This window comes from Trichechus manatus, unplaced genomic scaffold, assembly GCF_000243295.1.
Source record: "Trichechus manatus latirostris isolate Lorelei unplaced genomic scaffold, TriManLat1.0 scaffold00014, whole genome shotgun sequence".
Taxonomy (NCBI): domain Eukaryota; kingdom Metazoa; phylum Chordata; class Mammalia; order Sirenia; family Trichechidae; genus Trichechus; species Trichechus manatus.
Window position 1 is genome coordinate 18,389,162 of NW_004443950.1, and position 13,563 is coordinate 18,402,724.

Genomic DNA, 13,563 nt, shown 5'->3' on the forward strand with positions numbered 1-13,563 from the left:
ATTAAGAAAACGTTCTGCATTCTACTTTGGTGAGTGGCGTCTGGGGTCTTAAAAGCTTGCAAGCGGCCATCTAAGATGCATCAATTGGTCCCAACCACTTGGAGTAAAGGAGAACGAAGAACACCAAAGACACAAGGAAAGTATTAGCTCAAGAGACACAATGGGCCACATAAACCAGAGACTTCATCAGCCTGAGACCAGAAGAACTAGATGAACGTCCTGACAGGGAACACAACCGAGAGTCCCTGATGGAGCAGTAGAAGGATGAGGTGCAGAACTCAAATTCTAGTAAGAAGACCAGACTTAATGGTCTGACTGAGACTGGGGGTGTCCTGGAAAGCATGGCCCCTGGACTCTCTATCAGCCCAGAACTAAAACAATTTCCAAGGCCAACTCTTCAGACAGGGTTCGTCTGGACTGTGGGACAAAAAGTGATACTCGTAAAAAGTGTGCCTCTTAGTCAAGTAGAGACAAGAGCCCAAAGGGGCAGCTTCTGTCCAGAGGTGAGATGGGAAGGCAGAGAGGGTTAGGAGCTGGCTGAATGGTCATGGGGAATCAGGGGCGGAAAGGAGGAGTGTGCCGTCACAGAATGGGGTGACCAATTAGGGTCTCATAACAATGTATGTATAAAAATTTTGTATGGGAGACTAACTTGAAATGTAAACTTCATTTAATTACAACAATAAAAAAAAAAAGAAAGACACCCCCCCCCAGTAAAGGGAACTGCACAGACAAACACAAGGGCTAATAATAAGGTATTCTTGCTTGATAATTCTAATTATTTTGTCTTTCATGCTTTTGAAAAACAAATGTATAAAAAGCCAAGATGAAATTATGTTGCAAACAAATGAAATATAAAGCCATAATTAATGATAACAACAATAAAATGGGGGGTGGGGTGGGGTCAGGAATGATGCAGGTACAGAATTTCTCAGATGTTACTGAAGTTAAGCTAGTACCAACTTACCCTAAAACTCGTTGCTGTTGAGTGAACTCTGACTCATAGCGACCCTAGGATGTTATATATACCAGCTGTTAAATGTAATATTCATGGTAACCAATCAGAAAATACCTAAAAAACATACACCAGAGGAAAGAAGAAAGGCACCAAAATGACTCACTACAGTAAACCAACAAAACACAAACACTAGCAGTACTAAAGGACAAAGACAAAGAAGGCTTAACACAAACAAAAACCAAATAACAAAATGAGAAAAGTCACTTCTTATCAGTAATTATATAAACTAAATTCCAATCAAAAGGCAGAGACTGGCAGAATCAATAAAAAAAAACTTGATCCAAGTATATGCTGTTTAGAAAAGACACATCTTAGACCCAAGGACACAAGCAGTTGGAAAATGAAAGGAAGGAAAAAATATTCTACACAAATGATAACTGGAAGAGTGCTGTGGGGGCAATCTTAATACCAGACAAAGTAGACCTTAAGACAAAATCTGTTAGCAGAGATAAAAATGGACATATATAGTGATAAAAGAGTCAATTCATCCAGAAGATTTAACAATCATAAATATATATACAACCAACATCGAAGCACCCAAATATATAAAGCAAACACCGATACAAGTGAAGGAAGAAATAGATAGCACTACCATAATAGTTGGAGACATCAACATATCACATTCAGTATTGGACAGAAAGAAGACCAGCAGGAAACAGAGGACCTGAATGACACTTACTAACCAACTAGACTTAACAGACATATATAGAACACTCCACCTGACAACAGAACAATATACATTCTACTCCAGTGCACATGGATCATTCTCCGGGATAGAACACATTAGATCACAAAGCAAGACTTGATAAATAAAATCACACAAAGTATTTTCTCAGATCACAGTGGAGTGAAGCTAGAAATTAACAGAGAAAATAAAGACTGAAAAATACACAAACATATGGAAATTAACCAACACACTATTAAATTACCAACAGGTCAAGGAAGAAATCAAATGAGAAATAAAAAATTTCTTAGTGTCAAATGAAAATGAAAGCACAACATACCACACTTATGGGATGCAGCAACAGCAGGACTCAAAGGGAAATAATATAGCAATAAATACCTACATAAAAAAGAAGAAAGATTTCAAATAAACAGCCTAACTCGACAACTTCAGGAACTAGAAAGAGAAGAGTGAACTAAGCTTATACTCACCAGAAGAAAGGGAGTAACAAAGATCAGAGAAGGAATAAATAAAATGGAAAACAGAAAAACAACAGACAGAATCAACAAAACCAGAAGTTGGTTCTTTAAAAAGATGGAATCAATGGCAATGGTTTTTTTTTTTTTTAACAATGTTAATGAGGTAGGATTAGAGGCAGTTATGTTAATGAGGCAAGTTCTACTGGATTAGGTTGTACACAATCTACAGGATTAGGTTGTATCTTGAGTCTATCTCTTTTGAGACATAAAAGAAGGGTCTCATTACCACCAACAAAGAAGAACCAGGAGTGGAGCATGTCCTTTGGACCTGGGGTCCCTGCACTCAGAAGCTCCTAGACCAGGGTAAGACTGATGACAAGGACCTTCCCCTAGAGCTGACAGAGAGAGAAAGGCTTCCCCTGGAGCTGATGCCCTGAATTCGGGTTTCTAGCCTCCTTAAAACTGTGAGAGAATAAATAGCTGCTTGTTAATGCCATCCACCTGTGGTATTTCTGTTATACCAGAACTAGGTAACTAAGACAGATGTATTTACAACAATGACAAAAAAAAAAAAAGACAGAGTAGCTGAGTAGCTGCTGATGCTGATTATGTACAGCCAAAAACCTCATGGGATTTGGTTCCTCGGTTTGGAGGTTTAGAGTCCTAGTTTCACGGGACATCCCAGTTAATTGGCCTAATAACATTTTTAGTGCCTATATTCTACCTCTTAGTTCAATATGTAGTGTCTAGGGTCATAAAAGCTTGCAAGTGGCCATCAAAGGTACAACAATTGGTCTCTATTCACCTGGAACAACAGAGAAAGAAGGAGTCAGGAATAGGAGGAGGATATGGAATGTGTGACTAATTGCCTCCATGAACAACTGCCTCCTTTGCTATGAAATCAGAAGAACTGGGTGGTACCTGGGTACCATTACTGAACACTTTGATCAAAGATTCCATAGAAGGATTGCAACTAATGTCACAAAACAAAATGTGTATACATTGTTGAATGGGAAACTAATTTGCTCTGTAAACCTTCACCCAAACCACAATAAAATGTTAAAAAAAAAAAATTAGTGATGAGAAATAAGTATATATTTATAAAACTGACTAAACCATGGTTAAAAAAAAAAGTTTCCATAAAAGAATCCTGATCAAAAGGGGAAAATGCAGACAAGAATATCAAATTCTCATGGAGTACAGACTTCCTAAAGTCTGTAGGTTAGATATTAGAAAATTAACTACTGCCCTGAGAAAATCTTTAAACCTTAAACCAAAAATGTCCCCTGAAGTCTTCTTAAAACCAAAGAACAGTTTAGCTTAACTAGTAAAAAATGTCTGCCTTCAGCGTTATGCTCTTTTAAGAACTGTCAACATGGGATCAAACTGATAATAGAAACCTTAGGGGGCAGTAAATTTAAGTTAATTAGGAAAGAACAACTCAGAAAAGGAGGGTGAGAATGGTTGCACAACTTGAAAAATATAATAAATGTCACCAAATGGGACGTGTAGAAACTGTTGAACTGGTGTATGTTTTGCTCTGTATATTCTCAGCAACAAAATAAATAAAATTATATATACAAAAAAAAGAAAAGATCTATCTATATGGGATCAAATTGATAAAAGCAACTTGAAATATTAGACAGGAACTAAAGGGGCAGTGAGTTTATATTAAAGGTGGAGGACACCGCAGAAAAGGATGGTGAGAATGGCTGCACAACTTGGAAGAATATAATCAATATCACTGAATTGTACATGTAGAAACTCGAACTGGTGTATTTTTTGTTGTGTATATTCTCAACAACAAAAATAAATTACTTTTTAAAGAAATACAATAACTGACAAAAAATTAAGGGATTTAACAGTACAGCTGAGCAGTAATCAGCAAGCTTGAAAAACAGGATAACAGATTATTCAGTCTGTGGAACATAAAGGAAAACGAATGAAGAATGAACAGAATCTCAGAGACCTAGAGGACACTATCAAGTATACCAACATATGTATAATGGGAGTTCCAAAAGGAGCAGAGAAAAAGGAGCAAAAAGAATACTTGAAGAAATAATGGACAAAAATTTCCCAAGTTTGATGAAAATGTTAATCTATACATCCAAGAAGCTCACCAAACTCCAAGTAAGATAAACTCAAAGAGATCCACAAAGAGACACATCATAACCAAATGGTCAGAAGCGAAGGATAGAGAGAATCTTGAAAGCAGCAAGAGAGAAGCAACTGAAATATAAAGCCATAATTACTGATACTCAGTAACAGCGTTTTTCTCATCAGACAGCATGGAAGCGGGAAGGCAATGCGATAGTATATTTAAAGAGCTGAAAGAAAACTGAGGAAGACCATCAATGAGATGCAATGACACAGTGGCTGCAACAATGGGCTGAAACATAGCAATGACTGTGAGGATGGTGCAGGACCGGGCAGTGTTTCCTTCCGTTGTGTGTGGGGTTGCTATGAGTTGGAACCGACTTGATGGCACTTAACAATACCACAATGTGACATATGTATCTCCTTCTGCCACAGTGAAAACCTCATCTTCCAGTGACGTTACCCATTTCCTTTATTCACAATAATACACAACAGTCTCAGAATCACAATACCAACACCATCACAAACAAAATTGAACAGATAAATCTGGAGGACTCACTCTTCCCTTTCTGGCAGCAATGAAAAAACAGGCTAATACCAGTCCCCGAGTTCTAACAAGGACACTACTCCAACCAGAGAGCTTCCAAGAGGTTAGGATTCCCCTTTGCTCCAACTCACTAGGATGCATGCAGTCCATCTATGCCCAGCCTAAGCAATGGGAGAATAAGAATTTGGTAGATTATGAGTGCTCTTCTAATTCTCTGCTAGTATGTATTTGACTTAACATCAGAAGTGACTTACAACAGTTGCATAAGTCGGGGACTACCTGTAAATGTTTGCCCAGAAAATTCTGTATTTAAGTGACACTAGTCTAGTGTACATGTTCAGAAACTTTTCCTTTAAAGTTTTTTTATCGTATTTTAGATGAAGGTTTACAGAACAAATTGTTTCTCATTAAACAGTACTCGTATTGTTTATGACATTGGTTAACAACCCCACAGCATGTCAACACTCTCCCTTCTCGACCTTGGGTTCCCTATTACCAGCTTTCCCGTCCCTTCCTGCTTTCTAGTCTTTGTCCCTGGGCTGCTGCACCCCATTAGTCTCGTTTTGTTTTACGGGGCTGTATAAATCTTTGGCTGAAGGGTGAACCTCAGGAGTGACTTCACTACTGAGTTAAAAGGGTGTCCAAGGGCCAAACTCTCTGGGTTTGTTCAGAAACTGTTTATATAATAAATATGAGTAGTGAAAACAGTAAGGTGTTCGGGTTTTTTTTTTTTTTTTTTCAGTTTTTCTGACCTTAGGGTTTATCTCACAAATGATATACAATTACTTCACACACACTTAGGCTAGCTATTATCAAAAACATAAAAAATAACAAGTGTTGGTGAGGACATAGAGAAATTAGAACCCTTGTCCATGCTGGTGGGAATGTAAATGGTACAGCTGCTGTGGAAAACAATTTGGCAGTTCCTCAAAATGTTAAAACACAGAACTACCATATGAATCAGCAATTCTACTCCTGGGAATATACCTAAAAGAATTGAAAGAAGGGACTCAAATAGACACTTGTACACCAATGTTCACTGCAGCACTACTCACAACAGCCAAAGGTGTAAACAGCCTAATTGCCCATCATGATGAATGGATAAACAAAATGTGGTACATACATGCAATGGAATATCACTCAGCCATAAAAAGGAATGAAGGTCTAATACATACTATGATGTGGATGAACCTTGAAAACATTATGCTAAGCAGAATAAATCATTCACAGAAGGGCAAATATTGTATGATCCCATTTACATGAAATATCTAGAATAGGCAAGTGTATGAATAACCTTAAATATGAGAATCAGCATAAAACCGATTCCTATGAAGTGGCAGTCAAATATATCCCAGATTTCCACATTCTCCAAGCTAATGTCCCACTCCATCTCTGACACTGGCCACTCTCCATTCCCTCAGCATTCTTCCCTCCCCTGTTTGAGTTCGGCAATTTGCTGCAACATCTCACAGAACTCACAAACTGTACTTATAGTTAAGTGGTTTCTTAAGGAAGTAACAGGGCACAACTCAGGATCAGAATCAACAAGCTACAATCCTGGATCAGGATCAGGAAGCATGTAGGCAAAGTCTCTCTTCTTCAGTGCAGTACAGCTCTCTCAGCCCCTCTTGGCCATGCAGGCACCCTCAGGACATGCTCCTCTTGGTCCTGCTGTCTGTCATCACCAGCTTTGCCGCAGGGCCCCTTCTGGGTCTCTCGCTGTCTTCAGTGTCACAGCCCTTGACCCGTGTTTCAGCTGTTTTAGGAGCTTCCTTGCCTCCTCATTCTCTCTTCTTTCTTCTTTCTGCTTCTCTTCCTGTCTTTTCTGTCTGAAAAACCTCTGTGGGGTTGGCTGCATATACACACAACTTCTTGTCAATTTCAAGGCAGGGCCCTTCCCACCAGGGGCCATAAACTGAGCAATCCCTTCTTGGTAGGCCACAGATACATCATCTGCATAGTAGGCTACAGCCACCTCATTTGCACAGTCCATAGTCACTTCATTTGCATGGGTATATTGACCAATTCCTGCAAGATGCACACCAATCACAGGGCAAGCTGCGGTCAGACAAAAAGTATCAAACCAAGTAGTTTACAGCTTACCCAGGAAATGCCACAAACCCTCTGGGGTAGTAAACTAGGGTAAAGGTAACTCCTCAGGGTTTAGAGGAAAAATCTCTCAAGCTGTTTTTCCAAAAAAACCAAGGCAAAAGGCCACATAAAGGAATTCATTTCACCACAGCAAGCATATGAAGACCAAAGTTTATTAGTGATTACCAGGAATAAGACGAAGGGGAAAGGGAGGAAAGGGAGACTCATTGCTTAGGGGACACTGAACTTCTGTCAAGGGTGATTGAAAATTTTATAAATGGGATATTGGTGATGGTTGAACAACATGATGAATGTACTTAACATCACTGAATTGTACATGTAAAAAATGCTGAATCAAAGAAAGTCCTGTTTATGCTTCTAACAGGACCACCTAGCTCCTGCAGTTGAGCCTGGGGTTCTTCTCCAAGCAGAGAGAACAAACAAGCCCCTTAAAAAGATGAAAAGTGGTTTTTACTTAGTCTTCACAGATGTGGTATTCCTGTGCTGATCTTTGCTGTCATCAAAACCAAACAGAATTGAATTCAACAAAATATTGATTTAACTGTTCAAGTTCTATAATTCTCAAATGAGATTTCATCAAGAAACAGTATGCAGAGCATTATGCTCTTTTAAAAGCTATATATATATGGGATCAAAATGACAACAGCAACTTCAAAGATTAGACAGGAACCTTAGGGGGCAGTGAGTTTATGTTAATGGGGGAGGAATGACTCAGAAAAGGAGGGTGAGAATGGATGCACAACTCAATGTAATCAATGTCACTGAATTGTACATGTATTAACAGTTGAACTGGCCTATGTTTTGGTGTGTTTATTCTCAACAACAACAACAAAAAACAAACAATACGCAGAGAAAGCAGTGACACCTATTTAAGGGGTCATTTTCGTAACAGTAACTATAATATCCCCTGGCAAAACACTGTTGGAAGCAAGGTATGAGAACACAGCAGTTCATCATACATTTGCTCTACTGTTACATATGCTTGAATATTTCTATAAGAAAAAAACTAAAATGCGCACACGTGCACACAAGCGCCTGAATATATCTCTTTTACTTATTTTTTTATAAAACAACATTCTTTCCAATGCTTGTCTTAATGTTTTTCAAATGCTTTCCCCTCCATATTTATCTGCCTGAAGGGCTAAAAATATGTTCAGTCCATTTAAGGGCATTTCTTTTCTGTATTTCCTTAAAAAGAATTTTTACTGGTAAATATTCACCATTTAAGAATCCACTATTCATCCTACACAGAAATACGTATGTATTGTGAAAGCCCTCAGAAGTTAGCCGTAGTCAAGACTTGTAAGCTTTAGGTAACGTATAAGTTTTAATGCTGCCTAAGATTCTCAAACATAGCAGAAAAGTCACATCTTTTCAACACCGCAATAATTTGTAAAAGTTCCCAAAAGATTAAAATTGAACTCAGACCTGATTACATCATTTAAAACAAATGTAATCTGTAATCAAAGCTGTGAGCAATTCCTATTTCAAACAATAACAAAGAACATGCTTTAAACTACACTAAGTTTAAGTATTAAAGGGTTTTCTTATACCCATAATTGATCAGATTTACAGAGTGGCCATCCTGAGAAAATCTCCTGAAGCACTTCCCTTTAGAGAGGCAGGATAATGCAGTAAATGAGAGAGTGAGCTTGAGGGCCCAACTAACTGTGTTAGATCCTGGCTCTGCCACTTACCAGCTATGTGACCTTGGGCAAGTTCTTTAACCTCTCTGTGCCTCAGTTTCATCATCTGTAAAATAGGGATAATAACAGTAACTACTGATATTGAGTTAAATGAGTTTACACATATAAAGGACTTAGAACAATGTCTGATACATATTAAGCACTAAAGAGTTTGGTGATGAAACTGTTACCACTTTCACAAAACAATCAAAAATAAGCAGGACTTGTTATCTCTACTTATCTGTATAAAGTTATGAACGAACAGAAAGGTCTTGTAAAGTCACCCAATTCCTGAATGGAATAGAAATCTATCTATCTGGGAGACATCACACGGATCACTGATGTTTAACTTCTACTTAAATGGAACAAGTAGTTACAATGAGAAATTTAATCCTCAAAATAATAAATTAATTAAAACTTCCCATTTCACTAAAGATTGATAGCTATGCTTTATGAACACAGAGAACAATTTAAATTCATTTCAATCTTTAAGCCAACAGAGACATGGAGTGGCAAGCAGTCTTGCTGTCAGCAATGGTATGGCACAAAGAAGCTTCATTTTAAGACCACAGGCTAGATAAACAGGCACATGCGCTAAACCTCCCACCCTCGCTAAATCCCAACAGAATAAAGACACTGACAAGGGAACCACAGCATAACAGCAGTGAGAAGGTCTGGGGCCACAGTCGATTTAAATGCCACCACTTTATAGAGATGGAGAGAAAGCAGAGGAAATTGTATTACAAAATAGACTAGTGGAGAGCTGGCCCCTTCCCAGAACACGCAGCGCCAAAGGTGGGCAGAGAGGCACAGTTTTTTCCTGGAGGAGCTGTATAAGCATACAGCTTCTTCAAGACGGCAGGTACAGAGATTAGGAGTAAAAAATTGGTTAAACAACTTGATGTCATCCATACTTCCTACTCCTGATCACTGAATCAGCTAACTCCCACTGAGGCAAGAGGATTGTTGGAAAAATAGAGAAGCCTCCTACCAATTACCTATATAATCAATCCAGTCTTTCACTATAAAGATCACTAGATAGTGAAAGAACACCAAACCAAAACCCACTGCCGTCGAGTGGATTCCAACTCATAGCAACCCTACAGGACAGAGCAGAACAGCCCCATAGGGTTTCCAAGGCTGTAATCTTTATAGAAGACTGCCACATCTTTCTCCCACAGAGCAGCTGGTGGGTTTTCGAACCGCTGAACTTTTGGTTAGCAGTCAACCACTTTAACCACTGCTCCACCAGGGCTCCTTGAAGAACACCAACCGGACAAAAAAAAGGGCAAATAAGATGAAAAGCAGAGCAGACTCCAGAAGAAACATGTACTATCTTAGGTCCCAAAAAAACACGTGGAAAGAAATTCTAATTGGTATCCTCAGAATTGAGAAGATAATGTATCCTTAAAACAAAAACAAAAAACTATAAAGGAAGCAAAAATCTAGAAAGAATTCTTGGAAATAAGAAACATGATTGCCAAGATGAAAAACAAGGGAAGAAATAAAACAGAGTTGGAGTAGGATGTAGGGGATGCAAATATACAAACATGTTTACTTGTATTTTTTTTAAAAAAAGCAATGGAAGAATAAACCAGAATAAATAAATAAATAAAACCGTTTACCTATAAAGCACAGGGAAGAACAAAAGTGAGGAAGGAAGCCAGACTTCTCTCCACCTCACTTTATACTTCTGTTTTAGAACATACAAATACTTTATATAATTTTAAAAAATGAAATTAAAAAGAAAAAAAATATCTGAAAATAAAAAACAGACAAATGAACCAAAACTATTTATCAAGTTGGAAGCTTGACCACTCAGAGAAGGATTATTTCAAGTTATTTTAAAACAGTACTTTGACTGTGCCACTCTTGTGTTTTATATATATATATATACATATATATATACATATATATGTATATATATACACACACACGTATATATATATGTATATATAAATCCCAAGAGAAAAAAAAAAGAATATGGAAATCTTAAAGTTCATTCAATGATCTTATTATTGGTAATAATATTAAATAATACTGGTAAATCTATTTTGAAACTGTGACATACTGTACAGCAAATAAGCAATTATGGTAATGTCATTAGAAACCAAAATTATCATCATGGGAGAATGGATACGAATATAAAATCAAAGAAAGAAAAATCCTTTATTCCTTCAATTGGAAGTAATATGAAATCACGATTTATCTTTTTCTTTACAAAAAGTATATATTTCCTAGCTCTAACCGAAAAGATCTAGAATAATTCACATCTAAGCTACAATGAACATCCCTAATACTATTTCCCACCAAAAAGAATCAGAGCTCCTTAAAGAAAATGTTAATTCTAGATCTGGGGTCAGAAATGAGTAAGATAAGCCTGGGACTTCTTATCATGCCAGAAAAGAGAGAACCCATCTAAGACTACCAGGCCCATGTCAAAGGACCTAGGAGTCAACCTGAAGAATAAGCTCTTGGTGGCCAATAATGGGACAATTTAAGCATCAAAAAGAATAAAAATTGTCCTGGAGTGAAATTCATTAAATATATAAAAATTAATGAGTCTATGATGATACTAAGAAAAATTAATCAGTCATCCTTGGAGGTGTTAGGGCATCAAGCTATTATTCTGAAAACTGATAAGCAAAGGGGGGAAAAAAATCAAGCATTTACCCTATCTTTCCTGTTTAGACTATTTTTTACAAGTTCCCACTTGGAAAAGTTCTTTACCAAAGAGTATCAACTAATAAATACAGAAGAAATGTTTAAAAACCACCATTTTGCAACCCTAATGAAATAGGGGAGCCAGCCAATGACTATCAATCATTGCTAAAATGATTAGGTGGCAATTTGGTGGGAAAGTTTATAATGAAGCCATCAGGCTTGGTAACACCTAAATCTACTGGTTAATCTTAACATCATTAAAAGTGGGGCAACCAGACATTATATGCCTATTGTTGTGATGAAATAGGAAGTACACAGTACCACCTATGAAGTATTTTTGCCTAAAATATTGAATCAGAATCTAATCAAGCCTCTATATCACTGCCCATGGAAACAGCAGTCAAGAAATCAAATGTACTGCATTAGGCAAATCTGCTGCAAAAGACCTCTTTAAAATCTTAAAAAGCAAAGATGTCATTTTGAGGACTAAGGTAGGCCTGATCCAGCCACGGTCTTTTCAATCGTCTCACATGCACACGAAAGCTGGACACTGAAAAAGGAAGAGTGAAGAATGGACGCACTTGAATTATGGTGTTGGCAAAGAATACTGAATATATCACGGATTGTCAGAAGAACAAACAAATCTGTCTTGGAGGGAGCATACCCAGAATGCTCGTTAGAAGTGAAGATGGCGAGACTTTGTCTCACTTACTTTGGACACATTATCAGCAGGGACCAATCCCTGGAGAAGGACATCATGCTTGGTAAAGGAGAGGGTCAGCAAAACGGAGGAAGACTATCAACGAGATGGACTGACACAGTAGCTGCAACAATGGGCTCAAACACAGCAACAATTGTGAGGATGGTACAGGACCGGGCAACGTTTCACTTTGTTATACACAGGGTTGCCATGAATCGGAGCTGACTTGACGGCACCTAACACAACATATCTAGCTAGCAATTTATAGGTAACAGAACACATACAGAAACTCCAAATTTTAAGTATTTTCTTTCGGCCTTTTCAACCTAACTGTTCATAAACCACAGATTTGTTATTTATCTGTGGTTGTTCTAACAACCACAGATACTACAGCTTAGGTGAGTTATGATTTTCACAGGCTTCTCAGGGCATTTCTTACTAGATTTGTTATCTAGTTTCATTTTTATTCCTTTCTACCAGCTTTTTAAAAATCTCTTTTCTGCATGCAGTTTATGAAGAATTTCCTCTGGCGCTCAGAATAAAATCAAATTCCTCACCATGACCTGCACGATTCGCCCACCTCTCCAGCCTCATGTTGTGCCTCCTGGCCCCTCATTCATCACTCTTCAGTCACACAGCACATCTTTCCGTTCTTCCAACATGCCAAGGTCTCTGTACATGCTGGTCCCTCTATCTGAAAGCACTTACCTCCCTCCTACTCACAGTGCACCTCCCTATTATCCTTTAGCTCTCAAAATAAGTGGCATCTCCTCAGAGAGGCCTTCCCTGAGTAGCCTACCTAAACTAGGGCCGCTCCACCCCTACAATGTTGTCTTGGCCTACTGATAGTTTGCAATCATTTTACCTGTTTATTTGCTTGGGTATACCTCAACAACTGGCGTGTAAGCTCCTAAGGACAGCAGTGGCTTGCTCACAACCCGGTCCCCAGAGTCTACAAGGGTGCTGGCAGGCCCTTTGTAAATCTGACATAAATGAACCATTGAATGTTTTCTAGTTGCACTGTCTTGCAAACCCAAGAAATTAGCTCCTGTGGTAAGCTGCCCCTCCACACGTCAGGCCACTGGTCTGCTGAGACCTGGCAGGGGTCATGATGTCTGTGGCCTTAAGAAGGGTGCTGAGGAGAAGACAGAGATCATGGCTCCACTTTGGAAGTCACAGCCAGGTAACAGGATCATTAAGCACCCTCCCTGTGAGCTTAGACTTGGTCTGGGTGGAGAATGCCGTCTATTTCTCTGGAGAGTCTGTTCTTTACCTTTAATATTTATCTGTGGCATCTCTCTCTATATATACACATACCACCAAAGAAGATAAACAAATGGATGATAAGCACATGAAAATATGACCAACATCATTAGCCATCAGGAAATGCAAATCAAAATCACAATGACATACCACTTCACAACCACTAGGATGGGTATAATCAAAAAGACAATAACACACACTGGCGAAGACGTGTAGGATCTGCAACCCCCATTTACTGCTGGCAGGAACGTAAAATGGTGCAGACACTTTGGAACAGTCTGGCAGTACCTCAAATGTTAAATATAGCATTACCACATGACCCAGCAATTCTACT

At 38.4% G+C, this 13,563-nt stretch overlaps 1 protein-coding gene across 3 annotated transcripts in view; it reads right to left on the reverse strand.

Annotated features, from left to right (window-relative positions):
- GARRE1 (granule associated Rac and RHOG effector 1) overlaps positions 1–13,563 on the reverse strand; it is a 98,946-nt gene that overhangs the window by 67,145 nt on the left and 18,238 nt on the right. Inside the window, exon 2 of one of the 3 annotated variants that reach the window (XM_023726939.1) lies at positions 8,615–8,669. The exons of 1 other annotated variant lie outside the window; for it this stretch is intronic. The gene's annotated coding sequence lies outside the window, so the exon portion shown is untranslated. Of the gene's footprint in view, positions 1–8,614; positions 9,708–13,563 lie in introns of those variants that run through there. One more of the 3 variants, XM_004371603.2, reaches the window with a different exon arrangement.